The 20,426-nt window shown below is 42.1% G+C and overlaps 1 protein-coding gene across 15 annotated transcripts in view; it reads left to right on the top strand.

Annotated features, from left to right (window-relative positions):
• The window catches only part of SGMS1 (sphingomyelin synthase 1), a 331,989-nt gene that overhangs the window by 215,371 nt on the left and 96,192 nt on the right, over nucleotides 1-20,426 (top strand). Inside the window, exon 1 of one of the 15 annotated variants that reach the window (XM_061162103.1) lies at nucleotides 3,137-3,223. The exons of 13 other annotated variants lie outside the window; for them this stretch is intronic. The gene's annotated coding sequence lies outside the window, so the exon portion shown is untranslated. Of the gene's footprint in view, nucleotides 1-3,136; nucleotides 3,224-14,200; nucleotides 14,220-20,426 lie in introns of those variants that run through there. One more of the 15 variants, XM_061162101.1, reaches the window with a different exon arrangement.

The raw sequence follows: 20,426 nt of genomic DNA, 5'->3' as shown, positions 1-20,426 counted from the left end.
GCCCTTTTTTTCCAAAACATAAGGATCATTGTAAACATCTTTCAGGTGCTTTGAGCTATGATCACAGGTGCACTTATTTATGAACCTTCCTTCTTGAATGGAGCACCAACTCTATACATTCTCAGCTTGACTGGATCCTAGATAATAGAAACAAACTAGAGTATCTCTCTCTTTTCCTGTGTGGGTTACCTTTCCCGTCCTCTTTTATCTGTGTATGGCTGCACAAATGCATACAGTTGCATATTTTATTCTGTTTTTTATTTTTTGGCCATTCTTCACGGCATGTGGGATCTTAGTTCCCCCAAAATGGACTGAACCCATGCCCTGTGCATTGGAAGTGTGAAGTCTTAACCACTGGGCTACCAGGCAAGTCCCCAACTGCACATTTTAAACTCAAGGTCACGAAGCTTACTGAGTTGCCCATATTCACATAGGTTTTATATATATGTATACACACATATTCACACACACATATATAGTCTTTTCATATAATATAAAAGAGCTACAGTTCTTGATGTAACAGCCAACATATTATCAGTTTGGCCAGTATAATTGACAATAATGGTTTCATAAGCAGAAAATCAATGTGCCTAAAAATCAGTATTAATTTCAATGACTGTTTGAAGAAAGTTGCCTGCAACGCACATGTTTTCCTCTTGATCTCTACTACAAAACTCTATTTGTTTAACTGATAAGAGAGACGAAGGTTTTATGACACGATGGCATGCTGGACTCCGACAGTTACCACGTGACAATGATGTCCTGGAAGCAGAGAGGATTGGACCTGGCAGCAGGAGCAGCAGTTAGGAGACTCAACTTTAGTAACCCTGGCATGAGGGCATGGATGCCTGAACCAGAATGGAGAAACCAGTACAGATACGAAAGACATCAAGAAGCTGTCATCACGCCAGGTGATACTGAATTGTCAATAGGGAGGGAGGGAGCACAGATGATTCTAGACTTCAATTTACAATGTCTAAGACCATAAAATTAGCTTTATAAGGAATATGCGAGTCAAGAGACATTTATCAGTTTCATCATCTAGGATATAGGCCCAGTTTATGTGAGTCCCTTGGACTGCAAGGAGATCCAACCAGTTCATCCTAAAGGAAATCAGTCCTAAATATTCACTGGAAGGACTGATGCTGAAGCTGAAGCTCCAATACTTTGGCCACCTGATGGGAAGAACTGACTCCTTAGAAAAGACCCTGATGTTGGGAAAGACTGAAGGCAGGAGAAGGGGACGACAGAGGATGAGATGGCTGGATGGCATCACTGACTGGATGGACAGGAGTTTGAGGAAGCTCCAGGAGTTGGTGATTGACAGGGAAGCCTGAGTGCAGTTCATGGGCCCGCAAAGAGTCGGACATGACTGAGCAACTGAACTGAACTGACTGACTGACTATGCCTGTTGCTAAGGTTAAATGTTAGGTCATAGGCTTATCTTGTGCCTGCCCTGTTTGGGGCCATAACTTGCTCTTAAAAATGAAAGAATGCTTAGGAATCTGCAGAGAGAGATGAAGCAGTTTACGCAGGGCCAAGTACCTGATCACTTACTGGCAGAGCTGGGATGAGGACAGGACCTTTGGACTCCTGGTGAAGCATTCTTTCTATTCTTCCATGATGATTCGCAAAAAAGAGTAGCATTTTAGAAAGAGCCCTGGATCTCCCTTGAGATTTTATCTTTGCCTTAAAAGAATATTTTAAAGAAATCCTGGCCTATGGAAATCCCGGTTTTAAACAAATGCAAGGAAGTTAAATTTAGGAGATCTTCTCCAAAGCCAAGATGGTTTAATTGGTAACTTAAAAAATAAAAAAAATTATTACTCTGTAAAAACTCTGCCCCCACTAGTAATCAACTGGTGGTCAGGACCTAGCAGTTCTATGGGCTCCTGTAATTTGCCAATTCCAAACTACTTAAAGTTTCTCTTTTCAGTCTTTCTATTCCAACATGGTGTTTAGGGTACAGTGACCAGATAGAATAAATATTTCCAAAATCACGCTTACTTTTTAAAAGTTGGTTTAACTGTGGCATAAATGGAATCATTCCAATTCTAAGCTTTTTTTTTTTTTCCTTCCTGCTACTAATTAAATTTCTCTGGTAAAACAAGAACACCATATTCAAGAATTCTAAACCAAAAGCTCCTTGAGGTTTTTTTTTTTTTACCGCTTAAATAAGGGACACTCACACCATGCAAATACCAAAGAACTATTCGAGTTCAAAAATTTTTTGGATATTTTAACTTAACCAGAATTTAAACAGAAAAATTACGGGCCAGTTTGGCCACAATTTTGGAGATTTTGAGTCCCAACTCAGAGGGACAGGCAGCATTGTCTGAGTGCCTAATCTACACGTCACTGTGTCAAATACTCTGCCTGTATTATTATATATAATCTGTCCAGCAAAGTGCTGGATGGGCATTTTATCTCCCTCATTGCAGATAATAACCCCGCAAGACCAAACAGTGTCAGAGGTTAGATCTCAATCTTAGAGGTTAGATCCCAATCTGCTCCGACGCCAGATTCCAAGCTGCCATTCAGGATCGCTGCCTAACTCAATTAACTTTTACTAAGTAACACAAATTAACATATGTCCACTGATCAAGTTATCTATCATAACAGAATTTATCCTTGTTTTTCTTGACGTTGTGAAAGGCTTAAGTTTTCAAAAAAAAGAAAAAAAGTCTGTAAAAGGCTCCTAAGCCTGACATAAATCAAGAAAGGCAAGTTCCGCCTTAACGGACTGTGAACACGCTTATTGGTTAGGATCGCACGGGCTGACTCATTTCTTTTTTGCTGTGTTAGAGGGCCACACCCTGAATTCCAAAAAAAAAAAAAAAAAAAAAAAACCCAAACCTCTGCTGCCCGGCCACACCCGCGGCTTCCCTGCCGGAGCCTCTAGGGGTTAGAGCCGGCGTGCCCGCTCACAGCTGCCCCCCGGAGAGGATCCTCCCGCCGCACGTCTGTCGGCCCGCCCGCCCGGACGCCGGCTGCGAAGCGCCGCGGTCCTCGCACGCCGGCCCCGCAGGCCGCGGGAGAAGGCGGTCCGGGCCGGCGGAGGCGCGCCCGGGAGCCGGGGCCGGGGGGTCGGCGCGCCGCCGGCCGCCTTCGCCTCTCCACCGGAGTCCGGGCGGGCAGCGCGCACCCTGAGCGCGCCGTACCCGCGCGCGGACTTGGCGCCCCAGGAAGTTTCTGGAGACTTGGCCTCCAGGGAGGAGAGACCGTAAGTACTGCTCATTCTGGGATGCTTGGCTTCATTAATAGGCTCTCTGGGGGCCGCGTGGTAACACTGTCAGACAGAGAGACCTGGTTAGAAGCTGGGAGAAACAGCCTTCCCTGCCTTGCAGAAAACACTTGGTACCGCAGGCTTTGCTGTTCCCTCTCCTAAGGGACTCTTAGTTTTTACTGGATACGCTTTGATGATCCAACAGGCAATTGCTATTGATACCTGAGAACTCTAACACGGTGGTTGACTTTAGAAATTGGGGTCTCAGTAGAGGTAGGTAGGCTGCATCAACAAGATGCTCTAAGTGTTGGGGGTGCGTTTGAGAGTCAAGGGGTCAGGGGGTGGTTTCAGTTTGGGTTTATCAGGCTTTCCTAATGGAGGGTTTTGAGGGAGTGGGGTTGTATTTACAGCTTGGTTGCTCCGTTTTGGGGAAGTACTCACTTTCTCAACTCCAGTCCTGGTATAGAAAGGTTCTTTAGCCAACTCCTGTGCCTGATGGGGAGCAGCTGGTGAGTGAGCTCAGCGCGCAGTGCCAGAGGAAAGCACGTGCTCCGGGTGTTTTGGAATGCGTGTTTACTCCACTGCCATGCTCTCTGTTTCTTGTGGCCAGGTAACTGCTCCTGTGGAATTTGGGGAAATAAAAACACTGAGAAGAAGGCATGGTACTTGCTTTCCCCCACTGCCCCACCTGTTTGTGTATGCTGTGTGTAGACGTTACTTAAGTTGTAACGGGAGCCAGAAGATCTAAGGTCTGTTGACTCTGTTGAATTGATCACTGTTAAATTTATGTAGAAAGAGTGAGCCTCTTTGAAAAGTCTGCTTTTATTTAAAACTGCTTTTTATGTAAAAGGTTATCAGCACGTGCATAGCGATTTGTATGGTGCAGGCAAATATTTTCTTCTGAGAGGGGTGAGGAGGTAGAGAAGCAGATTATTGCGGTGATTATTGCTGTTTTATTTGAGGACACAGTGTAACAGTTGTCACCACCAGAAACTGTGCTAAAAGGTCAGGCTGAAGATACCGTAAGAGCATAAAGGATGACAGGAAAATGTAAATGAATTATGAAATTACACCTGTGAATTATAAAGGTATGAATAGTACCTTTACTCTTCATTTTTGTAGATACAGACTAATGCAACAGAGAGAATGAGTTAAGTGCTTAAGCAGCTGACTTTTTTAAACTCTGTAAAGGAAATGCTTCTGGAAAGAAATCGCTTCTAAGTGGAATAATTAGAGTAGTTAGAATTTTTAATCAGTTGCCCTTTGAATTCCTAGTTCCACTAATTTTGTGCTCATACGCTCATGGTTAAATTCAGTTGCTTCGAGTTTAACTAATCAAAGGCCTCTGCATTAAAGGTGACATCTTGGGATCCCATTTCTTTTGGAAAACAGACTGTGATGTTGACAGAAATGACCATAAGTCCACTGGGGTAGTTGGAAAAGCACCCCCCCGCCCCAGGTGGTGAGAATGGGAAAATATTTAATTAACTCTAAGATGTCTAAAATCTAAAGGGATAATTAAATCCAAATTTTGCTTTGAGTTTCAGCTGGTAGCTATAACAGACCAGAACATTTAAGTGAGATGCTTCACACCTGCGGCCTCATTTTCGTTTTTCCCAGTAATGTTGAGAGGTAGAGGTATTATCAGCTCTGCTTTCTAGATGAAGAAACAACCTCAGCAAGGTTACCTCATCTCCAAATTTTGTAGCCGGTTAATTTAGTTTACAAGGTAACATTTAAAGTTTGTCATTTTTCCCCATGTGGCCCCAATTGCTCCTAATGTAGTGTTGATTTTTCTGTGTGAAGTAATCCAGAGGAGGTTCTGGGTTCAAAGCAGATTTTCGAAGGGGTTTTAAGCTCCTCATTGCCCCAGTGCCAGAATATCAAGGTTCAAGGAATAATGCATTTACTTTGGAAGCTTGCCGTTTTCAAGTATTTACTAAACAAGCCCTCTCCTTCACAAGCCCAATTGATACCCGATGCTGCCTCATGGTTGCTGGTTTGGGGGAACTTTACCTTTTTTCCTGAGGCCCTGCTAATTGAGTGTGTGCAGATTGTTCTGTTTCTCACCAAGTATGGCTCGGCCATTCTCTGATTTTAATACCAAGCAACTGAGCTTATGGTCATCCAGTCGTTGAATGTCTAAATGCACTCCTGCAGTATTTTATATGCTATGTGAAATGTTTTAAAATTTCTACTAGCATTTAGGTTAGTGCTGAACCTATTTGTTAGCAATGATAGGGTCGTGAAAAGCATGCTCTGTGAATGCTAAAGATTTTTTTGTTGTTGTTGAAGGTGGGGTAGGCTCAGCGCGTCTCACCAGGGGTGGCCAGTTCTGAGAGTCCATCTGCTGGATCATCTGTTGGTGACTTTCAACCTCACAGAGCCTCTCTGCCAGGCTCCTCTATCCATAGGATTCCCCAGGCAAGCATACTGGAATGGGTTGCCATTTCCTTCTCCAAGTGATATTCCCAACCCAGAGATTGAATCCATATCTCCTGCATTTGAGATAGATTCTTTACCAATTGAGCCACCAGGGGATCATCTGTTGGGATGCCACATAGTACAGAACAATGCCACTTTCTTAGAAGACAAAGAACTACATTGTCTGTTCCAGGATGGAATATGGCTCACATGCCACCTCATCATTCTTGGCATCTATTTGACACTGAATACCCACCCACCTTCTCAGGCAAAACAAGGATGCCTTGGCTTCCTTCTTAAACCTCTCTGAACCCCCAGCTGCTTTAAGTGAATGGAATTCTTGAGGGTGTTGAAAGGACATGCCCATGTGCTGATAAAACCATTTTGGGGTGATCTTGAGAAAATTGTGGAGAGGAGGAAGTGTGCCGGTCCACTTTGATTTTCACAACTGGGGAGATGGTAAATTATGGAAACTTCAGCTGCAGCGTGTATGTTGCTATTTAGCAGAATAATAAATCACATTTTTGAAAAGATGAATTGGGATCACTTAAAAAAAAAAAAGTGGTGGTGATCAGTAGGTAGCATCACTCATCTCCAATAGACCTCATTTCTTTTTCAATCTCTTGGATCTTGTGTGTGCTTTGCTTGCTCTGTCGTGTCCAGATCTTTGCGACCCCATGGACTGTAGCCCACGAGGCTTCTCTGTCCATGGATTCTCCAGGCAGGAATATTGGAGTGGCTTGCCGTTCCCTTCTCAGTCTCTTGTGTCGCCTTCATTGGCAGGCAGATTCTTTAGCACCTGCGTCACTTGCTACTTAAAAAGTATACAAGGATGTGGACGTGCCATGCTATGGATACAACATGTCTGCTCTGGCAAAACATTTAACAACGTGCTGTGTATTCTTTACTCAAGATGGACAAATATGGGATGGACAGCAGCGTCAGTAAGTGGGTGTGTGTCTTGTCATACCCAAGGAGGGATTATCAGTAGGGTCACCTCAGAATTGAATAAGGTGCCCACAGTATGCCTTGATGAGGGCATTTGCTACAACTGGACAACGAAACTCACTGGTAGAGACAGAGAATTTAGAACCCGGGAGGTGATAACCCTGCAGTTCTTTGAAGTCCTGTAGATAGTGGTTCAGAACAGGGATTTTGGAGCCTGATCTTGGGCAAGTTATTTGAGTGCTCTTTGCCTCCGTCTCTTCATTCATAAAATGCAGGTGATACTACTTCCTTCACACGGCTGTTGAAGATGGTAAGGATCAAATCAGATGATTCAACCCAACTGCTTAAAAACAGAGCCTGACCGTAAATCGTGTGTGCCGTTTTAGTCTTTGTTGCTACTGCCTTTTCTCCTGTGGCAATATTGTGCCTGTTTCTGGGTCTGTGTTTAAGTATGTGTCCGGAATGGAGTAATCAGGTTTTCGGAGAGAGCCTATAAACTCTAGGAACAATGGTTGAAGATGCTGAGGATGTGTACCATAGTGTAACAGCTTAGAGACAGTAAGCATATACCGAGAAGTGACCAGAGGTGATCACTTCTGAATTCTGAGATACTTTGTCCAGTCTAAATGCTTTCTTTTAAGGAACTGTAGCTTGGTATAAAAGAGGTCTCCATTAAACTCGGATTTAGTGGGATTCTTTTCTGGCTATCAGTACAATCTTTAACCAGGCCATTAACTTAACACAGTGGCTTTCCATGGCGTGTGAGTTACCCCTCAGAAGACGTTTGGTCATAGTTTTGATGGACACAGCTAGGGTGGGAAGAGTGCTGCTGGTATTTAGCAGGTAGAGACCAGGGATGCTGCTGACATCCTGCAATGCACAGGATGGCCCCAAACTGACAGTTATCCTTTTCAAATGTCGATAGTGCCAACATTTGAGAAACCCTGGCTTACCTCTTCATTATATGTGTTTCTCTTTGTGAAATCTGAGTACTGATTTTGGCTTTAGCAACATCACAAAGTAGCTTGAAGAGTGTATTTATGAAAGGGCCTTTGAGAGTTAACATATTCTGAAATCTGCAGATGTATACAGCATATACATTTTATCAGCAGCAACACAGTAAAGTATCACTTGCTCCATTGCGGGGAGAGAGATATTATGGTGGCTTGAGAATCTGATAAGTCTGTGCTTGAGTCTCAGCCCTTCCAGTTTAACTGGCTGTGTGATTTGGGGCAGGTTTCTTTAGCATATCCCTAAAATCAGTTGAAAGTTAATGTCTTTGACTTACGAGTTTCACTGTTTGTGTATGTGTGTATGTGAGAGAGAGAGAAAGAGATAAGGTTTGGATTGAAAGATCCCCAAGTGTGTATAACCCACCTGCTGTCTACCTTCTAAAAGCAGAATGCTTTGTAGCAATGTTTATCTTCAAGTAGGTAGCAGTAAAGGTTCCCTGAGTTAGAGAGAGGTTCTTAACTCAGGTTGGAGAGTGGAAGTTAGTGGTTTTTTAAAGAGAGGTTACTTCCGAACTTTTTTCTCACAGTCCTCAGTGCATTGGAACTGAATTGTTTAAAACTCAAACACATGAGCTGAGCCCTTAGATGGAGGAGGTGTTAGTCCCCCAACAGCTGGCCTCTCTGTGGGCATCTGGAAACGTTCCTCCCAGAGCGGTGGGGAGAACTCGTGGCTGGCTTACACCACGAGAGCGATGGCAGCCCCGAGGTGAAGTGCAGCAGCCACAGCCTCCGCGGCATGTGGAAGGGAATGACTTGAGGACCAGCTTACACTTAGGAGAAATTTATAACACAGATTAAACTCTGTTAGTGCTTGGAGCCTTTCATTAAGCTAACCTTCAAGCTTTAAGTCTCCTAATGGTACAGAAATAGAAGGTGGTGTTCCAGACCCTCAGGGTCTCCAGCTGCCCTTGAGTTGCTTGGTAAGCACTCTTGGTGAAAGCTCAGTGATTCTAATGGAGAATCTTGAACTGGTTACACAAAATTGCATACCTCTGTGGGGTCAGAAGGCAAGAGTTTGATATTCAAGCCAAATTGGAAGTCAGGTTAATAATAAACTAAATGAGGCTAACAGAGGCATCATAATTTTAGATAGTACCAGTGACCACAATTCTTGAGACAGCTTAGATGATTGCTCCACTTTTGTACGTACATCCTTATATATATCATTTTGATTTCTCCGATATGGGTGAGACCAGAAAATTCCATAAGCTGCTGAAAGTGTTGTTGAAAGTGTTGGAAGGCTGATTATGGGTTTGCAAAGGCCCCTGGGCATCAGCTTAGTGAAAATGTGCAGTAGTGGGTAACAAAATCCAACTTTTAACCTTGTGCTGAGTCAACAGATCTAAAGGTAGATTTCTTTGAGTCTTGCAACTAGAATCTCACCAAAAGACCCCAACAAATTTTAAACATAGAAGGAACAAAGAGATTTAAAATGTCAAAGTAGAGTGTAACAGGATAGCTCATCCTCCACATCTAAGGCCTGTTAGTTTGTGTTTTTGGCATTTAATGATTTTTAAAAAGTGTACGTCTTTCAATATAAGTTGTGGGTGGAGTATTTTTTTTTTTTTAAAGCAGTCCGTCCCCCTTCCCTGAAATTCCTAAAACCTTCATCTCCCTGTGGAATCATTGGCTTCTACCCTAAATGTGGTATGCATACCATACATGAGGGCAGCAGGGAGATCCCTTCTGCTTTCTGACCTGAATTAAAAGATGAGACCCCAAAAGAAACTGTAAAATACCTCTATAATGAATGGATCACAGAAAAGATAGGTGAAGTAAGTAAAGAGATTAAATGGCTTCTAGGGTAAAATTATAACTTAGTCGAAGGTACTGACATCTTAGTCTGAAAAAGGATCCCTTTGAAGAGGAGTTCAGTGGAGTGAAACTTGGAGATGTCAGGTTGGCCTTTCTATCGGAGAAGGTCCCCTGCCCCTCATAGCATCACTGGATCTGTCTAATGATCTTACCCCAGTGGTGGGGCCATCTGTGGGTTGACATCAGTTGGTTAGGTTCCAAACCTGACTTCGACTGTAATCTTGCCCTCGTCACTGAACACCCCTGAGCCTACCTGAATGCTCACGTGCAGTGTCAGGCCACACAGGAAGCCACAGAAGCCCTTCTGTGCCCGTGATGCATTCTTCTGATGATACTTTGGGTTCCTCATGAATTACACTTTTTGGGAGACATAGGATCAGCACACATCAGCATCGAACATCTAGTCTACATGATGGTATTAAATTGATGTTTTTACTTGAATGTCACCCTGAGCGTGGTTAGCCCGAGCCATCTGCTAATCACCACATTCATGAATTGCAACGTTCAGGGGTCAGCCTTGAATGGTGGCAAGTCCACACCAAATGATGGTACTCTGTGGAGACTAGTTGGCTTCTCCAGTGTTTGTCTTTGCCCTGAGTATACTTTTCTGTATGACCAGCAACGTAAGAAGGTGATGCCCATCCTAATGGTAGTATCTTTTTTGCTCTTTTGAAAACAGTGGGAAGAAAAATGAGTATAACAGTGCTTTATCGTGCTGGAAATGCGATGGTCTCTTGTTAGTGAGTCACGTAAACACGAATAAAGCTAACTAGAGTACATTGTTATCGGTACAATTACAATGTAAACTAATTCCTGCTTTGCTAGTTAGCGTATCCTATAATTCTCATTTAGATGGCACAGATTACTAAACAATTACAAAAGTCCCCAGTCAAAGCAGTTCATAGCCAGCATTTCACAGTAGCATTTTGCAGGGTGATTTAGTATGGCTGAGATTCTTGTAGATTTATAAAGCATACTTCTATTTGGTTCTCAGGATAGCATGGCCAGGTCTTTGGGGGCATTTGAGTTCCAAAAGCTGTGATACTTGTAAAGTCTATTCAGGTAAAACTATGCTTTTAATATTATTATATTCCCACAGATATACTGAAACGATTCCCTGAAGTTAAGTACTGTTGATAGGAAGTGATTGTGTGCTGTTGAGGCATGGTTAGATAATACCAGTCTACCATCCTGGGAGAGTCTTAAATCTTTAGCATTTACTTCCAGGAGCAGAATTCTCAGGAGAAGCAGGAGCCTGATGATGTCATTTACGCTGATGATGTCCATGTAAAGGTCAGAGATGTGAAAGTGCATGCTTCTAACCCAGAAGTTAGTCATGGCCGGTCTATATCAAAGGGAATGTCTTTCTCAATTGCAGCAGTGCCAGGATAGATGAAGGTATGTCATGTGGCAACTGCACAGTCCCAGGAAGACTCTAGAGGAATCCTCTGGGAAAGAGAGTAAGGATAGGGCTGGAACAATAGGAAATTAGCATGGAGTGGAATAAGCATGGGGTAGTTCCCATTGGGTTGAAAAATAGGGAACACAGAGCAAGAATTCTGTTACTTACAATTCCAGCGCTCCTCCTCTTACTGGAGTGAAGCCTGTACTTCTCAACAACCCACATTTCCTCCAGACCTTCATTCTCAAGCTGTCATTGTGTTTAAAGGAAGTTTATTCTCTAAGAAATTTGTTCAGCAAGGTCTCTGAGTAAATTGTATGCTCCTGTGGTTGGGGATAAGGTAGGCCAGAGGCGGTTAGATTTTTTACTGTGAATAGAATGAACAAAAGGGCTGATAGTTCTACAGTTACTGTGCTTCTCTCTGTGCCACCTGTTCCCCACCAAAGTCCACAAAAGCACCCACAGCAGGAATCCTTCCCCACCATAGAGATGACCATATGCTAGACCTCTGCTAGCCAACACTGTAGCCCCTGGTCACTTGTGGATATTTAAATACAATTAAATGAAACATTCTGTTCTTAGTCATGCTAACCACATCCAGGTACTCAGGAGCTGCATGCCTGGTGGCTGCCATCGTGGGATGGAGCAGATACAGAACATTGTCATCAATTCACCCCAGGAAGATGATTCAGCCATAAGAAAGGACTGGATCCATTTTCGTATGTACTGGTTCCATCTCCAAGGACTTCCTATATAAACTAAAACATTTCTAGGGTCTAGCAGTTGAGTCTTTTAGGCCACATGAAGATATATTATCGAAAATCATAGTTTTCCTCCAGTTTCAATTTTGAATTCCAGCAGAACATGACTGCTTTTGAGTTGAGGTGAATTATCGGCACATTATAATGCAACTGGTTCGTGGGGGACTAAGGAGGAAAACAGAAGCCGTTTTGTTTACGGTTGCGGGTATTTAGTGAAGTTCCTCCATAGGTGATGCTACAGCAGAAGTGCAAGGAAGAACCCTAGAGATTAGCCGCAGCCGGAAGTCACTACTATCCTCGGGCTGGAGGGACTAGTGGTGGGAGCTGTTACTGCAGCCCAGGGGCAGATAAGAGCCAAACCCCAGAGGAGAACCCAAGATATCAGCAGATATCAGCAGATAGAAAGGTGAGAAGCCTTCCGCTTTGCTGTCCGCTCTGCCCTCCAGTCTTCTGCCACTGCCTCCTGTTGGTTGAATCCAGCAGGTTGATTCCCTGTGACTGCACAGCAGAGTTGGGGACCAGAAGGGATGGATCTGTTAGCCCAGGACCGACACAACTGGTATCTGTTGATAGAGACAGCTGTTACGTATAAGGTGACCTCCTCAGGTGGCCCCCGGCAGGCATGCACAATCGTGCAGCTTTCTGAACGGCACTTCCCGGGTTGCTTTCTGTGTTTCTCTCTTGAGGCGAACTGGAAGTTCTGGGCGGCAGGGACTGTGTTGCAAGCACCTAGGTATTTCGGGCCCCTGGCGCATAGTGGGTACATGTTTAGGTTTTTAACAGATTGGTTCACAACTTACTAAAGTACATTCTCTGGAAGATATGTTTCTTCTTTTCTTTCTTTCTTTTCTTTTTTTTTAAAGAATATGTTTGCAGCTGCCAGTGCCCTCTCCTAGAGGGTAGGAAGGATGAGGAACCTAGGACTATAGTAACATGAGTAAGAAGAAGAGCAGGAGAGGGGAGGGCCTGGAGACAGGGAACCAGGGTAGGAACATTCTAGGGAGTTCATTAGGGTCTCATAAATAAATGTCTGGATGAGCCTACTTATCACAAGGGCTAGCTTCTCAGAATCCCTGCAGTTTGTCATTTTGGCCTCAACTAGGGAAAAGTGGAGGCCTCTGAAAAGAACATCCCCCGGCAACTAAAAATACTAGACACCGATTATATAGAAATGTAATTTCTGGTATTATAGAAGAGAAATCAATTCTTGGTATGCTGTCAGCTTTGACTTTTTCTCCCAATATTTTAAAATTTATTCTAATCTCAAGAGATTTTCTCCACTGAGCCCACTACTGTCCTGACTCACGTGATGTTTTATGATAACAGTAAATTTGCACCTAGCATAAAGTAAGTATCTGATAAATATCTGTTCACCAGGTGAATGGGCATGTGGTTAGGAATCATAATTTAAAGCATTTGGCTGTTTTTCATAACACGAAATCACTGTGGAGAGTGCTGATCTAAACCTACATTTCATTATCCACACTATGCCGTGTAGCAGTATTAGTTTACTTACAGCTGTGCACCGTGGTTGGGCCTTATCTCTTTCCTTCACAGCTGTGGTGTAAGGTCGATATTATTATTCCCAGTCATGAATAAACTTGCTGCTGCTTCCATGTAATGGCTAGATGTTCAGAGAAGAGTATGTACGAGTTGGTGTCTGCCCTAGAGGGGTTCAAGACCTTGAACGTTGGGTCCATTTCAGTGGAACTAATCCTGTATCCAAGGGGGTCTCTTCCAGGGGCCTTAGAGGAGCAGGACTTGCTGGGAACAGGAGGGGACCCACACGAGACATCTGAGGCCAGGTTCAGAGGCCCTGTGAAGGCTTGGAGCCCTCAAACAGCCTGGCACTTTGGTGTTCCTTGAGCCACTGAGGCAGACCAAAATGCAGAGGTAGGTAGAGTGGTCTCCTGTAGGATGATGGTGGTGTCACGGGGTGATTAAATAACATTATACAATTTTGTTTTTAAGCTGAGAAACTCCGATGACAGGGAGGATCTTGCATCTCCCTGGATTGTAATAACCCACATGACCCCCTCTGAAGGCCAGGGTGTAGGCAGCGACAGTGGTTCCAAGCAGGAGGGGACATATTCCATTTAGGAGAAATCTGTGGAGTAGAATCGGTGGGATTTGGTGGCCACGTTTATGTGAGAAAGGGATGGAGTGGGACAGGGTGATGGCACTTCTTGACCCACAAGAGAGTGCCTCTCCCTACTGTTCTTTTTCTTCTTCCCCTCATACTCCAAAAAAAGTCCCTTTTTTCACGACATGGAATTTAAGCTTACAATTAATTACACGGGTCTAATCTAACCAGGAGATCCTCTAGGGAGAACCACGCTTTTTTTCCCCCCAAAGTAATGTTCACCTAAACGGGGAAACAGTTTTAATACAATCAACAAATCATAGAGCTTCTTACTTTCTGCCCTTCTATGACTGTTACTTAGAGTTTTGTTGGGAGAATAACTTGAAAAGTGAGAAATAGATATGTCGGATTTTTCTTGTCTCCTTTTTTGTTATATTTGTTTTCTGAACAGATCTCCTGATCTTTGGAGCCTGGAGTACTCGGCAGATTAGGGCTCAGGTTCTCCATGTGTCAGAGTGCCAGGTGTGGATAACTAAAGGCATGTCAGGTACTGTGGGCTGGGTGCTGGATTTGTATTTCGCCTATGCTAGCTTAACTTAATCCTCACAGCGCTATATTATAGGTAGCAAAATTATATATATATATATATATATATATATATTTTTTTAGAAGTGAGCAACTGAGGATGAGAGAATATAGGTAAGTTTAAGGCCATGCAAACAGGGACAGAATTGCAGAATGTAAATTGCTGATTGAATGAAAGAAAAATAAAAGTTCTGAGAAAAGGGTGGGCTTTTGCCCCTCCTTATGCCAGTTATCAGTTTACTGCGTGTCAGTCACAAGCTCACACTTTACTGGTCTGCAAAAATGGACCTGAACCCCTGGAATATTTTTTCACTAGCTCACTTGCATGATGTTGTTAACCACTGTTGGTAGAAGATGCCAGAAGGGCACTGCTGGGAGGAAGGCCCTGTGCTTCCTGGGTCCGTTGTGCTCCTTGGCAGCCCCGTGCTGCCTGGGCAGTAGTTAATGTCCTCAGGCTTTGAACACTATATGGTTTGATTACCTATGTTATCCATATAGTGACTTACCACTAAGGGTGCTGAAGATTGTTTCTTTCCTTTTCTTTTTTATTGTTTGCCTCTTAAACCTCGGATAAATACATGGATAGTCAAGAGTTGGTGCCATTTATGAAATGTCATCCAGCCAGATGACATCCTATGCTTTTTGTTTAATGCCTGTGAAGATGTTTGGTGCAGCCTAGAATTATAATTGTTGTTCAGTCGCTAAGTCATGTTTGCGGCCCCGTGGACTGCAGCACGCCAGGCTCCTCTGTCCTCTGCTATCTCCCGGACTTTGCTTAGTTTCATGTCCACTGAGTCAGTGGTGCTATCTAACCATCTCATCCTCTGAATTATAATAACATGTGAAATAATTCAATTTGAGATTTATCTCTGAGGCTTTATAAATATTTGCCAAAGGATGTCACAATATAATATGGGATTATGGTTTTATTTGTCTGTACTGGATTTTTTATTTGGTTTGCTAGTGCATTTCTTTACTGTTTTCTTGTGAATTTGGAAGAATAGACCTTCCAGAAAAGCTTTTTAAAGTTTTTCCCTCCACGTTGTTTCCTGCGTTCCATAGCTTTGAACTACTACATTTCATGGCAGTCTCTTGCTCCCTAACACCATGCAATGCCTAATTTATCATTTTGTTTAAAACATTTGAAAGGGACAAATGCTCAGCCTTGACCTTGAACCCAAGTTGATACTTGATCTCTCTGTGCTGCTTTCATTTTCTCTACTTAACTTTTTATTTTGGTGTGTTTTTCTCCCTCAGAACTCTCCTAAAAAAAACCTTTAGCTCATTAAATATATTTTCAGAGGTTCAGACTTTAAATTTTTAAAAAATTAGATTTTATGGAAAAACAATGTATAGAGAGATAACTGCCCATAATCTTACATTTAGGTAACCCATGTTGATGTTGAAAATAAATAAAAAACAGTGCATGTATGTGGTTAGCATGCAAATGGTACCAAAAGATACAAAAAGAGAAGGAAAAGCCTTTCTGCAAATGTAACTGTTAAGTTTCTTGTGACTTCTTCCAGGGGAAAAATGTTTTTGGCATATATCTACCTGTCTCTCTGCTTTTCACATTTTTTTCATAAAAGGATTCAATTACACATTTTCTGTACTATTTTTGGTATTTTTTTCCTGTGTGTATGTGTGTTTAGAGCTCTTTCCCATCAACATACATATATCTTCCTTATTCACTTTAATATGATATGGTTAAGATTTCATTATTTCTCCACATTATGGGTGTGTAGTAACTGACTTTACCTATGTCTTAATTCTAGCTAGTTTAGTAACTGCCAGGTATTTGTGGGGAGGAGTTGTGGTTACCTAGTGGAGTTACTGTAGTTTGCCTTTTTGTAAGTAAACATCCTGCTGATATATCAGTAGGTTACATTCCTAATAGTGAGATTGCTGTCAGAGAATAAGTGCATTTTTAACTTTGTTATTATTCAGTCACTTAGTTGTGTGCAACTTTTGGGGATCCCGTGGACTGCAGCACGCCAGGCTTCCCTTTCCTTCACTATTTCCCAGAGTTTGCTCAGATTCACGTCCATTGAGTTGGTGATGCTGTCTACCCATCTCATCCTCTGTCACCCCTGTCTCCTCCTGCCCTCAATCTTTCCCAGAATCAGGGTCTTTTCCAGTGACTTAGCTCTTCATATCAGGTGGCCTAAGTATTTTATCTTCAGCTTCCGCATCATTCTTTCCAATGAATATTCAGGGTTGATTTCCTTTCGGATTGACTGGTTTGATCTCCTTGCTGTAAGGACTTTCCTGGTAGCTCAGCTGGTAAAGAATCTGCCTGCAGTGCAGCAGACCCCGGTTTGATTCCTGGGTTGAGGAGATCTGCTGGAGAAGCGATAGGTTACCCACTCCAGTATTCTTGGACTTTCCTGGTGGCTCAGCTGGTAAAGAATCTGCCTGAAGTGTGGAAGACCTTGGTTCGATCTCTGGGCTGGGAAGATCCCTTGGAGAAGGGAATAGCTACCCTCTCCAGTATTCTGGCCTGGAGAATTCCACGGACTGTATAGTTCATGGGGTTGCAAAGAGTTAGACACAACTGAGTGACTTTCACTTTCACTATCCAAGGTACTCTCAAGAGTCTTCTCAAGCACCAGAGTTCAAAAGGATCAATTCTTCAGCACTCAGCCTTTATAGTTTAAAGGCTCACATCCCTACATAACTATTGGAAAAATCATAGCTTTGACTATATGGACCTTTGTTGGCAGTGATGTCTGTGCTTTTTAATACACTGTCTAGGTTTGTCATAGCTTTCCTTCCAAGCAATTGTCTTTTAATTTCATGGGTGCAGTCACAATGGCACCCCGCTCCAGTACTCTTGCCTGGAAAATCCCATGGATGGAGGAGCCTGGTAGGCTACAGTCCATGGGGTCGCTAACAGTCGGACACGACTGAGCGACTTCACTTTCACTTTTCACTTTCACGCATTGGAGAAGGAAATGGCAGCCCATTCCAGCGTTCTTGCCTGGAGAATACCAGGGATGGGGGAGCCTGGTGGGCTGCCGTGTTTGGGGTCGCAGAGAGTTGGACACGACTGAAGTGGCTTAGCAGCAGCAGCAGCAGCAGTCGCGGTCCGCAGTGATTTTGGAGCCCAAGAAAATAAAATCTGTCATGGTTTCCATTTAGTCCCCTTTTATTTGCCATGAAATGATGGGACAGGATGCCATGATCTTAGTTTTTTGAATGTTGAGTTTTAAGCCAGATCTTTGGCTCTCTTCTTTCACCTTCATCAAGAGGCTCTTTAGTTCCTCTTCACTTTCTGCCATTAGAGTGGTATCATCTATATATCTGAGGTTGATATTTCTCCTGGCAGTCTTGATTCCAGCTTGTAATCCATACAGCCTAGCATTTTGCTTGATGTACTCTGCATATAAGTTAAATAAGCAGGATGACAACATACAGCCTTGATGTACTCCTTTCCCAATTTTGAGCAAGTCCCTTGTTCCATGTTCAGTTCTAATTGTTGCTTCTTGACCTGCATGCAAGTTTCTTAGGAGACAAATGAAGTGGCCTGGTATTTAACTTGATAAACATTACCAAATTGTACTCCAGAAAGGCTACAGAGATTTGTTTTCTTTTACCAAGGTTGTATCCTTCTCAATCTTCTGCTCCCAGCCCCTGTAAATCACCAGACTTTAACAGTTTTGCCAATCTGATAAGTTAAAAGTGTTATCTTTGTATTCACTTGCTTATCTTTAATTACAGGTTTAATATCTTCCCATAGGTTTGTTGAGCATTTGAATTTCTTTCTGTAAATTGTCTGCTCTTATGGCTTATGTTGTACTATCTTCTTCCTTTTCCCCCTCCTCTTTTTCCTCTTCTTCCCTATAGAGTTCTTTATTTTTGTCAAATTGATTTATATGAGCTCATTTTAAATTAGGGAAATTAGTCCTTTTATATATGTGTTGCAAATATTTTTTCTCCTGTTCTATCCTGTCTTTCAGTGTTCATTAAAAACTTCGTTGCTGTAAGAAATATAAAACATTTTTTTTTAAAGAAATGAAAGAAGGGTAGAAATTTAGAAAAGTTGGCCATACTTTGTCCTATGTTTAAGTACTAGTAGTTGTGGTTTGGGAGAGTGTGTCTTCTTAGCCCTGGAAACTCCATGCCATCTGACACACCAAGACCAATCAGAAGGAGTAATGGATATTGGTGTCCTTTCAACCTCCGAATTTGCCTAGGTCCTCAGTAATTTATTGGGTTTCTTAAGAGCAGGTGAGCTAATGAACAGCCTTATCTATAAATGCCAAATTTAGCCACTTGATGAGATCATTCCTGGTGGCCAGACACCATGGGTAATTCTCACTTCTGTATCTCAGCACCTAGCACAATCCCTGAAGTGAAACACTGTGTGTTGAATTTATGGATGGAGACCAGGAGTAGCAGGAAACTCTAGTAAGAGATGAGCAGGAATAATGAGCTTAAGCAAAGGATTGACTTTAGAATGCTCTAGTCAACTTGATGTGTGCATGCCTGACCTATGTGTAGGCCTAGTGGCCAGAGCACTTCATTTCCTGCCATTGTAACCCCTTGAAGAGGTTTAGCTTCTAGACAGCGGAGTTGATCCTAAGATAATGATATATTATTTATCTCGTGATAAATTTTAGAGACTATTTAATATGAAAATAGTGAACTGGCTCCAAGTTCACCGGAACGAACCTCTTCTTTCTTTGTGTTCACATGGTTACCTGTCCATTGGCCAGTCAGAATCATATCTACTCTCTTGTGAGTAGAGTGTTACCAAAACAATATTTTTTAATCTACTTTTAAAATCATGAAGAGATCAAGAATGGATACCTCTCCAAATTTCTTCAAAGAACAGACTTCTCATTTGAACGTTTAAAATGTAAGATTTTGGTTAACAAGAATTGAGTGTATAAAGGCTCGTTTTATATATATAATATAAATTAAGACTCAGCCTATACCCAAGGAAAATGTTTATTTCACTAGTTTTTTATTTAATTAAATATCTCCAGAGAAGATTTTAAGGATCTCTTGAAACTTTATATAATATATATATAATATACACTTCATACTTTCACACATACAGAAAGCCTTTTAATGGTATCCTGTAAAGGGCAGTATTATGGTACAGTATTTTCTTGGTTTGACCTACAGTGCTACTCCCTGAAAAATATCAATAAGTCTTAATTTCCAGTAGGATCCTGGCCTTTTCTTCAAGCCATTTGACCTAAGATGAGATGTCTAATGGGTTTGTTTACTCTTCATTGTTCCATGACGGCAGTTGATTCTGTTAAGCTGAATTTACTGAAATAAGAGCCTTACAGTAGGAAGATGGATTTATTTTTGAGAAAGCTAATGCTAAGCTTTGACTTCTGCAACTGTTCAGTGATATTCAGTGCAAAAATAATTGGACATCAGAACATTTAGAGAACTAGCCATTGTTGTTTTGGATGATCATGGTGCTTATTAAGCCTTCCTTTCAGTGCAGACTGCTGAAATAAGTGATGATGTCATTAATTGGTCTTAACCAGATAAAATTTTTTGTAGTTTGATAATGGCACTTTTCTTTTCTAAACAGGATATCAAAATGAAAGACAAATGGAGATGTTAAAAAATTCCTAGTTGTGACAAAGGGAAGCTCACAAATGATTTCTTGGGCACAATAGTTCTGTACCACTGTAATCCGCTTTGTATCCCCAGCTTTAGCTTATTAATCAAGTTGACTAAATAAGGCTGACAGAAATTCTTTTGTAAATTTGTCTTTGACATTTTATACAGGAGGATAAATGAATAAGATGAATGGACTCTACTTTGAAAAATGAGTTTGTGAAATCAGGGATGTCTGTGGTTTGTTCTCCTCAGTGAGGATGGGTTGGCAGGTGACAACTTGGTGCCTTGTCAAAAGGCATCAAGTGGGCCTTAGAGAAAGTAAGCAAATGAAAAACACAATATTAATATCAACAGTTACCATTGTAAAAATAAAAAAATGCTTTGAGAAAATGCAGGACTTTTGTGGGATATTTTTTATTAACTGGTGTAAAGTCTTGGTGGTTATACACCTTTTGGAGGAATGCTTTGCAGTTGAAATAAAAAATGTGACCCCCTTGAGGATGAAACTAGTGAGACGTACAGTGAGTGGGAAGGCAGAGGCTTTGAAAATAGAAATTTCTGCATTTGATTCTTGTGTTGC

This window comes from Dama dama, chromosome 15 (genome assembly GCF_033118175.1).
Source record: "Dama dama isolate Ldn47 chromosome 15, ASM3311817v1, whole genome shotgun sequence".
Lineage (NCBI taxonomy): Eukaryota > Metazoa > Chordata > Mammalia > Artiodactyla > Cervidae > Dama > Dama dama.
The sequence above is the reverse complement of the archived record's forward strand: the minus strand, read 5'-3'. Positions and strand labels throughout refer to the sequence as shown.